This window comes from Myripristis murdjan, chromosome 17 (genome assembly GCF_902150065.1).
Source record: "Myripristis murdjan chromosome 17, fMyrMur1.1, whole genome shotgun sequence".
NCBI classification, from domain to species: Eukaryota; Metazoa; Chordata; class Actinopteri; order Holocentriformes; family Holocentridae; genus Myripristis; species Myripristis murdjan.
Window position 1 is genome coordinate 3,485,630 of NC_043996.1, and position 20,706 is coordinate 3,506,335.

The 20,706-nt window shown below is 40.1% G+C and overlaps 1 protein-coding gene across 1 annotated transcript in view; it reads left to right on the forward strand.

Moving 5' to 3' along the window:
* The first annotated feature begins 8,668 nt into the window (after window positions 1-8,668).
* Window positions 8,669-20,706, forward strand: part of cdh6 (cadherin 6) — a 99,808-nt gene continuing 87,770 nt past the window's right edge. The window contains exon 1 of the mRNA XM_030074728.1: window positions 8,669-8,762. The gene's annotated coding sequence lies outside the window, so the exon portion shown is untranslated. The remainder of the gene's footprint in view (window positions 8,763-20,706) is intronic.

Here is a 20,706-nt window from a genome sequence, read left to right on the forward strand (position 1 = left end):
GCCCTCCACCCAGTGAGGGCTGGGTTAGGCTTCAGCACCCCCTGCAACCCATATGACGATAAGCAGTTTGGAAAATGAATAAAAGAATGAATGAATGAATGGTCACAAACCTTTCACATCTGATACTGACGCCAAAGGCATCCTGCGGCATGGATCATGATGACACGCATCAGGCTTTCTTGCTTTTATCACATGTCAGTGTCACATGGTATGTTTAGACACCAAAACCACTTGGTTAAGGTTAAGGAGCGGTTAGGTTTAGACAACAAAACCACTTGGTTAAGGTTAAGGAGAGGTTAGGTTTAGACACCAAAACCACTTGGTTAAGGTTGGGGAACGGTTAGGTTTAGGCAGCAAAATGGAAACTGGAAACTTGGTCTTGGTCTTGGTCACACAAGGAATGTCTCACTGGAAACAGGAATCAAACTCTCATGTGTGAAGGTCTTGTGACTTACAGGCCTGCCATCCACCCCAACTACCTCCCTGTGTGGACCGTCTCACTCTTTATACTACGACATCATCCCCTGTGTCTCATACTGACGTCAGCGGGTGCCTTTGGCTTCTAATGGGGGTCTTTTGCATCCGTATCAGACGCTGAAGGGTGTCTTTGACGTTGGTATCAGACACAGAGGGACATGACCAAGCTGCAGTATTTGATGCCCTGGGAATGAGAATGGGCTGGGAAGAGTATGGCAAAATTAGAGAAGATAAAATAAAGGACAACAGCACCAACTGCCTGACAGATTCTTTTAATGGATCACATCGTAAAAGGGAGAAGTAAAGGAGAGTTTGTCCTCTAACTTTCTTTGAACTGTCTTTGAACTTACTAAAATTGCATCCATTTTAACAGTTAAACCTCCTCATGTTGAAGTTTAAAGTAAGTACCAGATCATAGTTTAAGTGGAGTTTAAAGTTTTGGCACAACAGGATTAAACTGAATCTGTATGTATTGAGTAGAAACTAAAGTTTTCCTTTTAAACTAGTGGTTGGTGCATCAGAATTTAATGGTAAACCCAGCCTAAAAATATTATTTTAATTTGATGAAATCACTAATAGCAGTAAAGCTGAGTCTATACTGCATTCAATTAAGGGCTGATTCTTACTAGAATCTGTCTTCCACAGCTGCCTGTAGGATGTATGACAACCTTCCTGTATGGTTGATTAAATTCCTCTGGCCATGTGAAGGCAGCAGGGCATGTTGTGCCATCTGTAGCCTCTAATTTGAGATGTGGTGCACATTTTCAAAATGCCATGCAATTACACACGTGTTATCCAGTTTGGATGTCTCGATCAAATCTTGTGCAACTGGCATCAGGCTCTTGCATAATTACACAAACTCTTTTTTGCTTTTGTAAACACCAGACTGTTTGGCTATAACTCAGCAGGATTACTCCACACAGCTTCTAGTACAGTGAAAAACATCATCAATCCTCACTCCGCATCCTCACCTAAAAATGCTGGGCCACGAGGGGGAAAATGCAAGCGTCATCTCCTTTCCAATGGGTGTCCCAAAAGCACAACGTGAAGCATGTTGCACTGGGTGTTGTATTTTCCATAGGGACAACTGCGGCCAGTTTACATCAATTTCCTTTGGTTATATTGCATAAAAAATAGTAACACTTCTTTTAGATAGTCTCTATAGATATGGAACAGTATTAAATATCAGTTGTTTTAACAGAAGTTGTTTTAACTGTCAGAATTAACAGCAAGCCACTGGAGCCCATATCTTGCCCAGTTTTGTGGCCTGTTGTCCATTCGTTAAAACAGGCTTGACATAAATATCTATTGACACTGGCATAAGCATAAGCATAGAATTTATGGCTTAATGATATTCTCCTGATCTCTTATTGATATTTAACTTCTATATCAATTGACATTCTACTGGATATCTGTGAGGGGCTGTCCAAAGAAAGTGTGACCAAAGTGTTCGCATACTGGTTGTAAATTTACACTGTACAAATATAACAATTTTAACATAAACCAGGCTATTCCAGTGTTGAAATTATTCTTTAACTTGTGTGCCACTGACACAGATTTAGTGGCAAATCTGTTTCCAATTTGCTTTACAGCACAAAACAGGAAGAGCGCACAACTCCTCCATGCAGAAATCGTTTCTGGCAATGCCAGATGGTGGATGGAGTTTTTTCCTGCAGCCAGTGCCGTCCCTAGACATTTGGGAGCCCGGGGCTGTCTTTTACCATGAGTAGATCAATGTAGCTCCAAAACATGAACAACCCAAAAGCTTTGATTTAACCCTCTGAGTAAAGTTCAGTTGAAGTGTTTTCCTAATTTTGAGGTCATTTTCTTGTACCTTTTTAAGAAATTTCAGGCTAATTTTTGTTTGATTTCTTGTTAATTTACTCGTTGCCTTTTTTTCCATGATTTTGAAATAATTCAAGTGAATCTGCGCTGGTTTCATGAGTTAAATGCTTGTGAAAGGTTTTTCAGAGGCCTTTGACAAGCATTTAAACACAAGAAATTCAATAATCCAGCATCAAAGATTTGACATTTAAATATATCATGTTAAGAATGCCACGTACAGTTTTGTTTTTTGTGGTATGTTTTGTGAGAATGGGTTTGCAGGAATTGGTAATATTCAGCTAATTTTCTTTTTTTTTTCTTTTTTCTTTTTTTTTTTTTTTACACAAATGTCCAAGTTCTTTTTTGTGAATTCGCACATTCCCTTTTCCCTATTTTTTAAGAAATCAAGTGACTCAGCTCTCAGGGGGTTTCAAGGACACATTTTTGTGTATGAGCTTTATACAAAAATCTGATTGATTGTTCAGGCCCTTTCTAGAGGAAGGCAGAGCCTGTAGGTGCTGTACCTGATCTGTCTAGCGGGCCTGCCTGCAGAAGTGGTCTGTATACATCTGATTTTGCCCAACAATGGCCAAATGACAAAAAAATGATATGATGTCATGTGTGACAGAGCAGGCATTATGTTAGTCCTGAGTTAGCTTAACATCATGCACTGAAGGAAAAAATAAAAATGTTGAACTTTGAGTTTGTGCGCAGGGTTTCCTGGATGTGGGAGATGTTGATTGCAAGGTCAGTCACGGTACTTTTCCACCTTTTAAATTAATTGCTCAACAATGACAAAGTAACCTTTCTTCACTGAATTACAGCCATCTACTTAGTTACTGTGCCTGGGAGCTTTCAGCACACAATCTGAATAGATGTACCATTTCATGTCAGGCAATCTGACTGCAGTCTGGGTTACAACGTAGAACAACCCAGGATATGCTACAGTTACTTTGAATGTCTTATTATGCAGTATAATGGTGCTATAACACTGTATTATCATTACTGTAATTACTGTAACAACTGCAATTCCAGCCTGCATCATGGGCAGATGATCATGTGCAAAGGTAACATTTCTATCAGCTAAATGTGCAGATTTGCAGGTTAGAATTGACCACACAGGAACTGTGTGCCAACACAAAACGATGAAATTGCCTCACACCTGGGATTGTTTCTTCATCCTTTGTGTGGTTTTCAACTGGAGTGAATGAGGAGCAAATTTCTGTTGCAAACCATGACAATATTGGAGAAGCAAAAAACAAAACATTAGTTACAAATTATGTGAAAATTACAACAGGATAGCCAAAGATCACTAAGAAATTAAGGGAAAAATACAGCAACACAGTGCCTAGAGTATTAGCCAAAAAAAAAAAAAACACACTCACAAAAAATGAAATTTTTATAAAATTAAATTTAAATAATTAAATTAAGTTAAATTTTTAAAAAGCCCAAACCATGGTTTCCAATTTGACTATGATATTATATTTAAAATCCCACAAATTGCAGATTTAAAGCTGCACCACACAATGTTTGCACATGCCCCAAATGGCAGGTGGTATCTGAACACCAAGAAATCTTGTGAGTTGATGTGAGTGCCAGCTCGGCTAGTCTGCGGTGCTTCATACCAAAGGACGCCAAAGGGATGAGAGAGGCAGAGGAGCCGTCATTTTCAACAAAAAGTGCAACTGCCTTCTTCTTAGCTCATTTAGCAGCATTTTTTTTAGGTTAATTCTATTTGCATACTGCATGTCTTTCATGTGTTTTATGTATACCATATAGCCTACCATATATAGTATACATACCAAAATATATATATATATATATATATATATATATATATATATATATATATAAAACATAGCTACCCACCCATAGCACCCCATTTGCCTAAAACCTTGTATATTTAATGTATTTTTGTTTTCCTTTTAAAGATGCTCTTAAACATGTTTTCAGATTCAGGTTGTCCCTTCATGTGTCCATACCTGACACTGACATTTAATTTGGGCAAACGGTTATTTGTAGGTGAACAATCATTCATGTGTGGATTCCTCCAAAAAGTGGCTCTCCACTTTTAGGGTCAACTTTAAAGGCCAGGTACATGTACTTGGAAAGCGCACGTGTTAGCTGGTAAAGGTCAGCAAAACAAAGTAAGACAGACATCTGGCTCATAGCAGGATTACACCATATCACGTATCACATAGAATAGTCTGCATGCCCGGACTGTTAACCCTTTGAAACCTGTGCAAATGCACTTGATTCTTTCCAAAACATGGGGTAAAGGGTGGTTAGAAAAATAGCAAAAATGTCCAGAACTTTAATGAAGAAATTAGGGAGACAATTTTTAATTGTTTAATTAAAAAAAGAAAATTAGAATAAATATAGATGTAGATATGTACATATATATGTGTGTATATGTATATGTATATCTCTATATATCTATATATCTATCTATATCTACATCTATATCTATATCTATATACATATTCCTGTGGGTGGAAAATCTCCCTGTATAGACTCTGGTTACATCCTCACCAAAGCATTATGTTACTTAAAACAAGGTCCAACAAAGAAATATGTGAAAACAAAATCAAACTACATGGCCAACCATTCCACAAAGTTTCATGCAAATACATTCATGGCTTTTTGAGAGACACAGATGAAACACATAACCCCATCCAAGTCCATTAATGGAGGAGATGTAGCCTACAGTCATTCAGCTGTTCAACAAAGTTTGTGACCACAGGCAGCAGCAGTGTGCAGCAGAACGCAGACCAGACCTGCACGCAGCACACTTGAGCAGGTCCTCTGTCTTGCGGTGCTTTCTGCTCACCTGCTGACATGAGGCTTTCATCCACCTTTTAATTTGAAATCAAATGTTTCAGTTGGCGTGAAGAGGCAACAAAGCAGTTCAATTAAGATCCATTATCTTCTCTTTGTAGTGTGACAAAGTTCTTAAAAACCAGATCTTTCTCTCTCTTCCTTCCTTTCATTCTTACTTTCTTTCTTTCTTTCTTTCTTTCTTTCTTTTTTAAAGGAATGTTAAAGCAGTCATTCGAAAATCTGGAACATGCATTTATGCCAGGTGCAAACCATGCAGTATCATATCTGATTTAAGAGTCCCAAACGATCGCAGGTAAACAGTCAAGAAAAATGCACGTTGTTGCGTTGAAAGGTCAGCACATCACACCCTAATCTCGCCCGATCTCACCCCGATCTTCAAGCATGTTGGATATTTTTGTCGTTGCTCTGGTATGAGAAGGCACATCTACCCTGCTCTACCCCGATGACTCATTTGGTTATCTGTCTTTCTGTCAGTGTCTTGTCAGCTCCCATTTCAAACCTGGGCCCTTTGAGACGATGCAGCCTGCCGCTGTATTCAGTTTTCAGTTCATTTCAGTTTCATTTGTATGGCGTCAAATCATAACCGCATTCATCTCAAGGTGCTTTATAGAAACCCAACAGATTTTGTCTCATCAATCAACAATGAACTAAAATCTCCCCCATGAGCAACACATGGTGACAGCGGCGAGGAGGAAAAGGTCATTCTGTCCAGTCGACACAGTTTTTTTGAATCACATCATGCAATCAAAGCACCGTCAACTTTTTCTACAAGTGCTGTTGTAGCCACGGTTTGTCCAATCGCATCTTTGTGCAAAGCAGTATATGATACCCAGTGATGCAAGAGTATGGCAGTGTCTTGTCCAATAAGGAGCAACCTACTGTACCTTGCGCTATAAGCATGCGGGTGGCTGGCGGCGAGGTGTAGCGTGCATCACATTAAAATATGGAGGCAAGGGTATAAAATGTGGCGAGGACACAACAGGGACAGCCTGGCCATCTGGAGCGGTGGAAGTTTTCCCAGTGGGCTGATCGACCTGTGGGCATGCAGCAGAGTGTCCAGCAGCCCTGATTAAAAAATACAGATGTGTGTGTGTGTGTGTGTGTGTGTGTGTGTGTGTGTGTGTGTGTGTGTGTGCGTGTGTGCGCGCTCATTACATCTCATGAATCCACCCCACAACGCCACCCCCTGCCAACTTTACTTTGTAATTTGGTATTTGGGGGGAAAGACTGATTGTTTTGTGCATAAATTTGCCAAGATTTGACATTTATGGGCATAGAGTGTAACTTTTGCTCTAATTATCTTTATCAATTAAAATGTATCACCTCATACATAAAATCCCAATTTCGTTTTAAAGATTAAAAACAGATTTAAAAAAAACAACAACAACAAGATTTTTGATATAATTACATGATAATTAATTAGATAATTGATTTTAAAGATTAAAAATTTCTTTAGCGATAGTTTTCTACAGACATACATATTGTGGAAGTGAGTGATATATGGGTCAGTTGTAATGGAGCAGTTTGACTCAAAATCCAAGGTCAGTGTTTATTTATTTATTTAGGTATTTATTTATTTATTTATTAAACCCCAAATCTCTGTGTTTTCTCTGCTCAGAAAAAAATAATGCTCACTGAAGTATTTGTTTATTTGTCTCTGTAATACTGTTATTAAAGTATTATTACTCTTTTTAATAGGAGGTAGTTGTTGTTATTATTATTTTTTAAATCCTGTTTAGTCACATTTTTCATGCTCCGGACCTCCAACTGGACTGGGACCCCCATTTGAAGTGATTCTACCTGAGGGACCCATATTTGACAACATATCAGATGCCATACTTCAACTATGACAAATGGATTTAAAAGTTAGTTAGTTTGATAAGTAAAGCACACCGAAAAGTCATATGCATCAATTAAATCATGGTGAATAACATATAAAGCTTGTAAAAACTTATCTCCAATCTTGTCAAGTCATGCAGTCATATTACAGAACTCTGATATCATTTTTCCTCCCTTTTCTCCAGACAATGGTTTCCATTCAGTCCACTATAATATGAAAATGAACTTTCAGACACTTCAGACTTTCTTCATACCAGTGTTCCATCACTGTAATAAAGTCGTCCACATGAGTTTTCCTAAAAGCAGCAGCACTGTTGTGTTTTGGTGACTTTGAATCGGGGCGGAGTGAAACGGTCCCTCCGCCAGGGAGAATAGTCCCCCGGAAAATGTTTGCTTTCCACATCCAATTATGAGTTCTGTGGTTTATGAACATTGACAACTTTGTTAGCCACAGAAACAGAACATTGTATGGTGGTGGATTCAGCCAAGAAATCAAATTTCAAAATCAAGGAATTTATTTATTGAATGATACAAAATCTTTAGATAACTGGTAATAACTGGTATGCTCCTTTAAATAAATGTTAAAATAATCAAATTGTGGTGAAATTAAACTAGCCCTCATTTTGCTGAGGAACCACTAGGGGACCCATCAGGGGACCCATCAGGGGCCCCTGGGGGCCGCCAGACCCCACTTTGAAAACCACAGCTTTTTAGGCCACTTAATTGAAACCCACCTTCGCCTGAATTGGTGAGCTGACACGGGTGGGATGCACGAATGGTGTTGCCTCTGCTGTCCCAGCTTCAGGATAGTCCACTTCCACAAAGACTTTGAAGACTTTCTCTATTTTTTTTTTTTTTTTTTACAGAATATCCACATTTTTGCAACGGTGTATTAGGCCATTGTAGGGAAAAAGAAAATTACATGATACACTTGCTGTGTATCAGGCCTGCAGCTGATGACCTCATCAAGTTCTGCTTTGCAGTGGGATTTGGGAAAACTCTGGGAAAACAATGGGAAAACTCAAACATAGTTTTTCGTCTACTTTGGGATTTAGCAACAAATCCTGGTGATTTTAGCCCAGTATCACAATATTGTTTTCTTCTGAATTGGCCCAAGTCTCAGCAATGTCTCTTCAAAGTCCAGATGCTGATGAGGATATTTTGATTCTGGCCTCAAATCACCAAAATTTCCTTCTTACTAAATACCAGAGGAGAAGAAAAACAAGTTTAAACAGTTTTTTCTCATAAAATTGAGACTTTATCATCTCAGAATTTTTGTTTGTTTGTTTGTTTGTTTTTTCCTCATAAATCTACCACTTTAATCTCAGAGAATATTCAAGTTTTTGTCTGGTAAATTTACAACTTCAATCTCGAAAATTCAGAATTTTTTTCTCGGAATGTTTTTTCCTACAGTGACCCTAGTGTGCCGTCATACTAAGGCGCTGTGGTATCTTTTCAAAAGTCCGCCTCTGGAAATAATGATGAGGTGAAACGTCTGCCCTGGCTGGGGGTTAGGAGGAAGACAAGTGCGTGCGCGAGCGTGATCCTCTCTGTGTGTGTGCGCACGCGAGAGAGAGAGACCTTCCCTTTAATCGCGGAGAGCGCCGTAACGACCAATCAGCGGCCGTTTCAACTCCTCAATTTGTTGATTTGGAGATGGGGGGGTAGAGAGAGCCAGAGCGCCGGAGAGAGAGCCAGCCAGTGAGGGAGGCAGAGAGCAGCGCCGCGTCCAGCCGCTGGATCCACGGCGAGTCGCTCCGCTCGGGCTGCAGCACACAGCGGTAAGTGCCTGGACCTTACTTTCCTGCTCCCCACCAACACAAATACACCACCTCCAACTTTTGTATGGCTACTCATCCCTTTTCTCAGGAGTATTTTTTTTTTTTTTTTTTCATATTTGGCATGATCCCGGCGAGTGGCGTGCGGCTCTCAAGTGGAAAGCAGCCTTGACGCGTTGACATTTCCATTAGAAACTCATTAGACTGTTGGCTGGAAGCTGGCGCGGTGTTGTTTTGCAGAGTAAACGGGACATTATGAATCTGAAAAAGTCCTAATGTGTAACTGTATTCCTCAGCATTGAGGCTTGTTCAAGCCGCGAGTTGGGAAAACATGCGCTCTTTTCGGAGAAGCATCTTCTCAGCTCCGTCTCTCCCGCAGCCTGTGGTGTGGAAGGTGGAGGACAGCTGACTTTCAGAAGGAATTTTACGTAAATTATTAGTTGATACAAAACAATGAGATTTTTTTTAATCGGATATGTCTGCTTGCAATTTATTTTATTTTATTTTATTTTATTCATCTCGGCTCATGAAGTCGGACAGGTTCCATACAGCAGCTACATTTGCTCAAAGTGGAGAAGCGCTCCAAGCAGCACATCAACCTCCCGAGTCCCCGGTAATAAAATCTGCTGTCGGAATAACAGAGCGCACGGGTGAAAGGATTAAGCTGGCGTGTGGCTTTCGTCTTCTCAGTCTATGTCTGGTGATTTCATTTAATGTTTAATTTTTTTCATGTTGTAGCCTATTTATTTAGTTATACATGTATTTGGTGGTGCTGGTCCGGTGAAGAATGTGGTAAAGAAGTTGTGGTGTGTGACAGAGCAGGACGGCAGCGGACTGGTTCACGGAGCGTAACACTTAGCAAATGAACGCTGAGGATTTGAAGAAACGCTGAAACATCCGTGAAATGATGCTGCTTTTCTATTTTGGTGATCATGCTTTCCATACAACACACACACACACACACACAAACACACGCACACACACACATACACATACAGAGAGAGAGAGAGAGAGAGAGAGAGAGAGAGAGAGAGTAGCAGGGTGGAATGATGCTGATCCATCCTGACTGATATGCTTGTGGTGTGTTTTCAACTAGAACCCCTCTCTCTTTCTCTCTCTCCCTCTCTCTCTCTCTCTCTCTGTGTGTGTGTGTGTGTGTGTGTGTGGCTCCATTGGTCATTTTACTGATTTCTGTTAACCAGATGAAGTTTGTCTGACTCTAAATCACATAATCATGGCCTCACCCGCCTACGCTATGCTTTTAAAAAACACTGAATTCAATACAGTTTCAATTTAGAAGCATTTTTCTCAGGCCGCATTTGCATTGAAAAGCAAAGCAGGTCGTTTCTCTCCCCTGGTCAGCACTCGGTCTTAGTAACGCCTGAGTAATGATTCATTTGTGTCTTGGCGTTGTTGACTTGCTGATGAATTGGGGGACTGGTAATGAGAGCTGATGTGTTCATTAAAGCCTCTGTGTGATTGTGCTATGGAATAAAATGGAAGTGAGTTTGGCTGCATTCACATTAGTCCATTATTAGAGATTCAGAATGGTCGTGATAAAGGGTTTGGTTCAAAGAGGAGCCACAAATTAGGCTGCTCAGCGATGGGTTTGACCTGCGTGGAGTGTCAGATTGGGTGGGGTTTGCCACATCAAGGCAGTGTAATTGTCAGTCACAGAAAAGTGCACTGTACTCAATCTTACAAAATACAGTTAGGAACAGAGGAGGTGGATGGCTCTTTTGGTAAAGGGACACAACATTTCAGTCCTGTCAGGTAGGGTTTGATTTTTATGGCTTTTTGAAGGTGGATATTATATGATAAAGCTATTTTGTGCCGACATTTGGTGCTTTGAAATGTGCTGATTTTCATTCTAAAAAAAGTATTTAGACTTTATTCCAGAATTTTGTCCTCGTCGGGGTAGAAAAGCCACTGCAACACCTATTCAGACCATCAAAGGTCTCCACTGAAACCCAGACTAATGAATTTTTTTAGGTGTGTTAGCAGCTCCTTAAGGCACGGCGAGGCAGCTTCCCCTGCAGAGTCAGACCCTCCGTTCTATCAGAGGTGGGCAGTATTGACTTGCCTGATATGGGAGGATTTGGGTTGTTGATTTAGATCTGTCCACCCTGTGCTGAGATGAAAGCAAAACCTCAAATTTCAGTCGTTTTTTTTGCCATTCAGGCTTAGTTAAGGTTATATGTCAGATGTAATTATGTAAGGTACAGTCACAGTGAAATGTAATCCTGCCAGCCCCTTCAAATTATGCTGTAAAGAGTTTAAATAGGATAGGATGTTTGCTAATTTGGATTATTCCTTTTTTAATTAAAATTTGGTAATAAGGTACCATTCCTCATTTTGCTGAGGACACCCCTGAAAGCCCTGATGGATCCCTCGAATCTTGTCAGTGACACTTAGGTGTCAGGGACTCCACCTCTTACCTCCTTTTGATCAATGCAGTTCTAGTTCTTGAACCGGTTCCTTTGAGGATTGTTGGAACCAAGGTGGTAACTAGTGCACCGGCCTGCATTTGCAACTTTTCAGGTCCTGAACCGATTTCTTTTTGGTTGAAATGCTCGGAACAGTTCAAATTTGGATTCACAAAGCAGAACGGAACCAGATCCTTTGTGGACCAAAGATTTGGGAACCACTGATCTACATTTTGGAGAATTCTGGAATTTCCCCAGCAAGTACTGACACATGATTAGAATGTACTTAGGTAGCGGCGTTCACCACTCCTGGTACATGGCTTGAATCAGTCATCACGTAAACATTCCTGTGTGACTCAGATAGTACGTTCTCGCAGCTTATTGGCCTGTCTAGAACTTGCTTACCACTTATGGTATTGGCAGCACTATTTCTCAAACAGTGGGCATGAATCCAAAAGGAGGCTCATATGTAGCAGCAGTAGCTTCATCATGAATTTAATGCAGCTGTTAACATGACGTACAACTAGTAAATTCAGAATGCATCCTGTATAAGAAGCAGCATTTTATTCCAGTGAAAATATAGTCTTCTTCCAATGAAATACAATGCATTGACATAAGTGATGGATTATATCATCAATGACAAATTTACCAAATGATCTAAAGGCCTAAATGTCATCCAGAAATGTATCCTTGCCAGTAGATAACATTAAATTACCAGAATTTACAATGTAGTTGTGAATGTAGTAGTGACGTTCTCTACATACACATAAGTTGGCAAGAATTTTGTACGATTAAATGAAACTATAGTAGAACATAAGAGAAATTACATAAAACCTCTGTGACCCACTGACTTATTTTTAAGGAGTTCAAATGGACATAGCCAGTCAAACAGAAATAAACGGGGAAAAGGAGACTCTTAAAAGGTTGTAAATGTGTGCGGAGCTTGAATTAGCCATAGGGGAGTTTTTCCCTCAGTGTTTCTGTTTCTTGCTCTGTCGTCAGCTTGGTAACAACAGAAACCTCCAGCCACAAATATTAATGAGCCTTTTTTTTTTTTTTTTTTCATTATTAGTCTGAAGTAGTAGATTGTGCTATGATTACCTGTTCTCTGTTACCCAGAAGAGATCCGCATCTTGTTTGTATTAATCATTGGTGGATAGTAACGACACTATCCACAATTAAGTAATTATTTACAAGATTATATCAAGTTACAGGGATGTAAGCTGATAAGTTTATGAATCAAATCTATAATAAGTGACATCAGACCCATGTAAGTTGGGTCTTTTTGAGGAGGATAATGGCCTAAATCACTGGTAGTCTCCAAGTGTTACTGATATTAATTATCTTCATTTTTATTTACCACTGCTAACCGAATTCAAGTATTCCTTATCAAATACAAGTAACACATTTTAAGTCTTAACATACCGGTATGGACACAATAAGCAGTGGTGGTACGAGAAACCTTTTCCCCCTCATGCCATTTCTGTGACCACTTTAATCCTCCTCTCAGAGCATCATTTCCTTCCACAGAAACCTGAAATCTGTTTAAGTAAATTTAGACGTGACCTGTTGGGAGCTATTAGCACAGTTATGGTCCTAAGATGTTACAGTCATAAGATGCTACACTTTGTCAGTGAGGACATTAGTCCCGGTTTCAGTCACATCACGTGGCTCTGAAATCACCGTTAACATGAAAAGCCACTTTCAGAGTCTCTCCTGTCATGAAACACTCAGGTCACACCTCTTTCACACTGCCTCATAGAGTCAGAATGGGTTGTACCTGGGAAATAAGAGTCTATTTCTGTCCATATGAGTTCTAAAGGACTACAATGACTTTTTAGGAGTTTGGCCTATTGACCACCTTACCCAGTGTTATTTGTGTCTCTGGTGGATAACTCTGTCTGATGAACTGTTGGGAACTAGCTTTACAAAAAATAATCATAGTTTATTATGGCAAATAAACTATGAGAACTATGTTTTTTGGTGGAAATTAAAGCCATGATGGTTTTGTTGTGGTTTAACCATTGATTTTCTACAGTATTACTACCAATTAATTATAGTTACCATAGAATACTTACACAGTAATCATAGTTGCCATCAAGCACCATTGTAAAACTGTGGTTACTACATAAAAACCATGGGAAACATGGAAATAGTACTTTTATACCTTGAAAATGAGAAAACGAGACCTTGTTATGGACAATTCATTTTACTGATATGCTCCTAAACCGGCTTTGTTTCAGGCATTAATCAATTACACAAAATGTTTGCGGTGTCATTTATTTTGCTGCTGCAAGAGCAGAGTGAAATTAGCCAGATAGGTTTAAAGGTAAAGTTAGCCAGATAAAGCTAACCTGTTAAAAAGCTCTGGATCAAACTAACAGTTCACTAGCTCCCATAACATTTGGAGAAAGGGCTAAAATTTTACACAGAAGTAGCTGATTTGATGTGAAAAATATATGGTTATTTTCATACTTCTAACTCTTGAGTGTGACCTAGTTATTGCCACTCAAATATGGAGAGAAAAAATCATCATTTTCCTTCATGTTTTAGCTGATGTATTGTAGGTTTAGTTTTAGCCCAATCATTTTCAGAAACTTGAGGATGTTGCCTTGAAAATGAGGCCTCATACCAGCATTATGGCCTTATAGTTCATCTTGTTATAATCTTTTTTAATTGAGGTACGCAAGATAGGCAAAATTCAACAAAACTGGTGGGTTTTTAAGTGGATTTACAGTCTCTTTGTACTGTTGATTTGTGCTGTCCTTTGCTAATAGTTTTTTATTATTATTGTTTTTATTTTCACAAATATGAACCTTCAGACCATAGAATAAAAGCCAATACCACTTTTGGATGACTAAAAGCTCTTCATATGGATAATGCTAGGCGTCAGCATTCGCACAGAAATAGCTAACGCAGAGGCAGTGATAACGTTGGTAGACCAAAGGTAGGCTGAACAGTGTACTGTCCTTTCAGATCGTCTTGAGACCACTCAGTGCCAGCTTGATGTCATCTCTCAGAGCTGCCACTTGTACACCTTCAAGCATAGAAGCATCTCTGGATGCAAATGAAGGCCTGCTCTGTATGCTAATTTACTTTGAGTTCAGACAATTAACGTGATAATGACCCATTGTGCTCTGTTTGTGTGAGAGCGTGTCCAGAGGGTGATAACACTGATTCAGTCCAGGTGCATCTCCACTACATTAAGTGGATTAAGTGACGTAAAAGTATGATGGTAATTGAGGTGTGTGTATGTGTGTGTGTGTGTGTGTGCGTGTGAGAAAATGTGGATGCTTTTTTTATTAGCATTTATCCAAGGTTGAGCTCCATGCCTCACGTTCTTATGATTAATTCTTAATTACACAATTATTTAAAAATTACCATACCATCACAGTTGAAATCGAGACTATAGATTCTTGTGAAAACAATAAATCACCGTATATTTTTAGCAAGAAGTTGGGTAGTGTCTTGAGGTGGGAGGCGTTAAAAGTTGTTCTGCAGCCAGCCACTAGGTGGCACCAGAGAGACTGTGTCTGCTGCTACTCCCGCATTGGCCTCATAAAAACCTGCTCGATTTGAACCGGTGACCTTCCTGCCTGACCCCTGCATTTCTAACCTGTAGACTGTTTCCCAAGGTGTATATATTTGCATGGTGAGGGGAAACTGAAAGCATATTTTTAACACAGCGTGCGCGGACGCGTGCGCGAGCATGATATTCCACACCGTCTCTGCCCACATTTAGTCATCACCTCCTGTCCTTAACTCCTGTCACGGCAACAGTACACATCCAGTTGGTGTGCATGTGAAAAGCAGCGGCTTTTAAGGCGATGCAGAAAGCATTCACATCAAATGACCAGGTTCTGTCTGACAGGCGTTCAGCTGCATCTGTCTGGAACATAGCCGCTAAATTGTTGTTTGAAGACAACTGCAGCCTTCCCCTCTGTCGGCTTGACAGCTCTTCCAATTACAGCTCTCCGGACCCAGTGTGTTGTGTTTGCAAATAGAGTAGATCCGTGTTCATCAAAGCCGGGTCTGAAGGAATGAATAGATGTGCCAACATACATGTCCAATTGCTTTAGACTGGTTTACTGTTTTAGACTGTGATCAGACAGGGAGCTTATTTCCTCCACTCCAGTGAGAGGAAGCATTGAGTGGTCACATGGAGCGTAGACAGCAATTTGCAATCAGCGTTAGCTAGCTAAGCTGATGTAACGGAGTGGGTAACGTTGTTGAGCATTTAAATGGACAGGAGAAAGTCTGCGATTGGATGAATGAGGATGAAGAGTCCATTCTGGCATGGAAGGATTGCCTAAGTGGGATAACGCAGCAGAAGGAGTTTCATCCTTTCATCGAAGAGCTCCAGCCAAATACATAGTTGTTTTCCACTTTTTCAAAACCCTATTCTACACTGATATAACGTGCTGTCTAGCTGAAGCTGACACGTGTTCAATTTGTAACATAGGATATTGCACCAGATTGCACCAGTTCCACTTTCAATAACCACTGAAAATGTCCAGAGGCCTTCGAAACCTTCACAACCTAAAGGTCCAGTCTTTAAAACCTCAGACCGTTATTTTCCCTTAAATTCCCCTTTGGGTATCAGAAAAAAATGCATATTTTTCTGTATTGTACAATGTACCATCCATATTGTGTGGTTACAAACCATCACATCCAATAGAAAATATCTAGATGTCTTGTGCATCATCTATACACATTTCCCTGTAGTTCAGCAGGTCATATTTGGTATCTGTAAAAGCCTTGGGATCTTCACTACAATTTAAACTAAAGTTATGTGGGTTTGAACAAAGCAGCATGAGTGTATAATGATGAAACCACCGCTGGGACCAGCAGAGTCGAGGAGGTTCAGCCGCAGTATAGTGCCCAGTGCTGATGCCACTGCTGTCTCCTGGCTGTTGCTTATACTTTGGCAATGTCCTTGTAAGTCTCTGTCCTCATAATAGATGTCTGCATAAAGTATGACAGAAATAATGCATGCATCACAGCGGAAGGTAGTGTCACAAAGATAATCTAAAAAAAAAAGAAAAAAAAAAGAAAATGTCACTTCTGAGAATTGAGTGAATCATTTTCTAACAATGATCCATCATGTTATTTATATTTTAGAAGATATTTTTAAGGCATTTTATTTGTTTGTCTTGATCAGAAAATGGCACGAGAAAGGAGAGAGAGAGACGTGACAGAAGTTACGGAACTGAACTTAAATCCCACCAACTGCCAGTGATAGTTTCCTACATATTTGAGAAGCATGAAAAGACATGATGTTGAACATCCTGATATGTAACATATAGGCGATGACTCAACAGGAAGACAGAGTATCTCAGTTCGTTACCCTCCAGTTGTTTACCTTCATCTTGTTTCTCAGATTGTTAAAAGCTCAAACACACACACACACGTGGTGCTATCTTTTCCGCATGCGGCTGTGTGATTTGTTTGGTGTGAAGTGGTCCTCATCAGCAGTCTTTGTCCGCTTTAATTGGAGGTGAAAGGAGAAACACAAGCAGCCGAAACGAGGCCTTGATGTTGGCTTAAAGTAGTTTGAAAGAGAATTTTTAATGGACTACCTTGCATGCAAACCCCTGCTGCTGTTGTTAATATTTTTCCAACAGCTGTCTTCAGGGGTTGCGGAGAAAAATTGGATGGTATTAGAGTACAAAGACAGAGGTTAAATTGTTCAATTTTATCCATTTTTTCATGGTGGTTCACTTTCATTGTATTGAAACGGACAGAACAAGCTACTTTGATGAAGCAATCTGAGAGGCTGAGTTTCAAGCAGCGAGTTTTATTGCGGCACTGAAGATGGTTTGCTTCCATGTCCCACATGTGCTCTGGCTCCTCACTGCATTCTGATTTGTGTCTCTGTGAAGAGAAAATACTACACATTTTGCCTGCAGTTGTGTCCCATAAGCCCTTTTCCCGTGGGACTCGTATCACCTGGGGGTCATATAGTGATTTGGAATAACTGAGGACTTTGTGACTTTAATCCCCTGCGAATCTGCCATGGATGTAATTTGTAAATTAAAAATTAGAGTACCAATTCCCTCACGTATTTTGGCGAAGACAGAGATCCCTTGATAATACTAATCCTGCGCGAGTCAAACTTTTTCTAACGTCAGCTGTAATTTGTTTTGGGAAGCTTCACATGACCAGCAGGAGCAGGCTTGGTATCTTTTGCAGTGGTTACACTTGTCTTGTCCTTTCAGTGTGATTTGTCCAGCGATCATGCCTGGACAATGTACCTGTCAAGTCTATACGCTCCAAGATTGGATCTTGCTCGGTTTGGGATCCGATCAGCCCACAAACACATGCCAAGGTGGCCTGGCTCGAATTGAGTTCAGATCTTGGTGAGGTGTGGACAGCACGTGGGCACAATCTGGATTATTTATCAGTGTATTTAATAGCAGAATATACCCTCATGGGATGTATCCGATCACTATCCGATCAGGCAGGTCACATTGAAATGTCAACTCTGGACACACATATGTGGACACAGCTGAGTTCTGATCTGGCGCATCTGATCACAAAAGTCGCATTGAGAAGAGAAGTGTAACCACGGCCTTTGTCAGAGTGACTGGAGCAGTTAAGAAAGTGTGTCTCAGTGGCTCGGTTCACAACATCTCCACACACGTGCTTTGTTTTTAGATAGAAAATACTGTTGTGTCTGATGTCACCTCTAGTTTTCAGCCACTGTCTCGGCTGTGCTTTGCTCGCCCAGTGATCTTCTGTTGAGGCTGCTGGCTGATTTTTTTAAAGTTCTTATTTCGTATTTAAGTCCCCATGAAATGACTTCACATGATTTCTACTTTCTGTAAAACAGAGCATCTTAAATGGTGACATCATCCTGCACTAGTGGGTGTCAATTAAAAATTCAACCAGTAAAACCTTCACAAATCTTTAAACATCCTCTCTCACCCACCTGTCCCTTCAAAATAAAACTGTGTTTCTCTCCTAAACTGATACCCTGTTGGGTTAGGGTTAGGTCTGGCCTGTTGGTTTGCACTGGTGAATGAGCCCCATGTCCTGCACAAACGTCCTGTCTCAACAGCAAACACATATAATTAAGACAGCAAGAGTCCATTTCATGGGGTCTTTAAACATGACCTCGTTACTTAAACCAGGGGTTTTCAAACTTAATGTTTTGGACCCCCGAGTTGACTTGCAATAAGCCAAGCCTGTGAGTGATTTCACCGTACAGGACCCTTATATTTTGGTTTATGTTCAGTATTTAATCACAAAAATATGATGCTGATCCAGCAACATTTAAAACATAATTTTATCAATTATGAATGTAGATTTCTTGCTTTTTTAAAAATGTACGCTTTAAATGTTTAAAAATTTTTTTATCTAAAATATATTATACGTTTTTGTTTCCCTTTTTTCATATTTTCTGTTTTGTTTTTCTAGTGTTCTGGTAATCTTTTGCTGGTTTGCTAATTGTTGCTAATTTCCCATGTTTTTGAAAGAAATCAAGTGAATTTGCTCAGGTTTCAAAAGGTTGAATTGCTGAGGTATCAAACTTGAACACCGGCAAATCACAGTGAGATTAAGCCAGAAAGAGGAAAATGTTAAAATCCCTCATACAGTTTTTTTTTTTTTCTTTTTTTGCACTCTAACAATTTCCAGTGAATTAAATTACAGCGAAATTAATTTAGCTGAGGACTCCCTGGAAGCCTCTCAAGGACCCCACTTTGAAAATCACTGTCTTAAACCATAAGTGGCCACAGATCTATTCTGCATCGTGTGAGTGGCAGCGGCAGCAATAGATTTTCATTCTCAGGGGTCTCAGCATGAAAGACAGCCCGTCCTCTTTTGGATCAGTTGGAAGGAAAAGGTTTGGGGGAAGTTAAACAACAACTTTATCATCTACCACTATCTGCAGATGCTGCCTCATCCTCTGCTGCAATCTACTTAACAGAAACGCTTTGGTCCAGTGCCCTCTGGAACCTACACACACACACACACACACACACACACACACACACACACAGAGTACATATACAGAACACAATGGGTCATTGTCACATTAGCTATCACAGCTCAAAGCAAATTAGCACACACAGCAGCAACTTAGAGATCCAGGGGCAGCAAGCATACCGAAGCTCATATCTCTCTAACATCTTATTTTTAATAGTGTGTCCACCTCCATGTGCTGGTCTTTGTGATATTAAGTTTATGGATGTTATCGTAAGCAATACTGATGTAAATTCCCTTCAAATGCATTCTTTCCAAGGCTGCAAAACAGAAACTTTTTTTTTTTTTTTTTAGCACTATTTTCAGGGCAAGGCTGAATTCATGCTCACCCTCAGGATGAATGATGTTAGTTTTCCAGGAAGTTGCTACCTAGTGTATGTCTCCGGTTGGAACATGCAGATAAGGGTTTGCTTGGTGAACAGAGATAGACCAACACCTCCCTCCATCTTTATCAGCAGCTGGCCCTGCCCTGGAAGGTCACCAAGCACTCAAACCTCTCAGCTAGGAGACAGCCTAACCCTGCTAGTCAGGAGAGTTTCTGGAACAAGTGGATTTTTTCTTGCCTGGCTCTTAAACTGATGTCAGACTGAATGCCTCGCTTGTGACATCAACATTATTGAAACCGTATTGATCCTCATGGTAAACAGAGCAAGAATGTGGTGATGTTTAAGCAAAGCTGAACTTTAGTAGACTGTTGGGTTGGAGTGATAGACAATATTCAATATTTGTTACCTGGATGTTACTTCAATTACTTCAATATTAGATACCTGGACTTAATATGAGTCCACATGGTGGTGAAAAATCCTCAAAACTGTATTTCTATCTCTCCTTTCACTTGCATAGTTTGGCAAAACAGCTCCCAAAATAACATTTTAAGCACATAATGCAAAAAAAGCTGATTTTGCCAATATAAAAAACAGTAACTCTCGGTACCCATTTTTTTCTATGTAATTCTGATTATGTGTTAAAGCACTATCAAGTTGTTTCTTCCTGGCGTAAGAATACTGTGCAGATGTTTCCTGTGGACGCTACCTGCTAGATCTACTCTCCGATTCGAGTAGGAAAATAATAAAATAAACATTTAATTTCCTTTAAAACTGGGTACCAGGACTTGATGTGTTTTATATTGTCATAATCCTCTTTGCCGGCATTGATGTCTGTGCTGAAAGTGTTCTTCTGGGAGCTGTTTTTCTATGGAAGTGAATGGAGAGCTGGAACTCCTGTATTGTGCATTAGCAGCCCAGGGGAGCACAGAGCAGCTGATGAGGAGATTTCATGTTTCACCATGTGGACTCATATCACACCCAGGTAAGTGTACAGGCCAACACTCCAGCACTGTTCAGTTTTGCTTTAAGTGCTCTAAGTTGAATAGCCTTGGCTGAGGTGGCTGCTTGTCTCTGCTAAAGTGGGGGAACTGAAATGGTTTGTTGTAAGGGATACTGGCTATTCCGCTGAACTAGTGGCTATAAACTTGGCTGTCGAGAATGATTTGTCTCTTTGTCTTCCGCCTTCATCATTTTTTCTCTCTCGCTCCT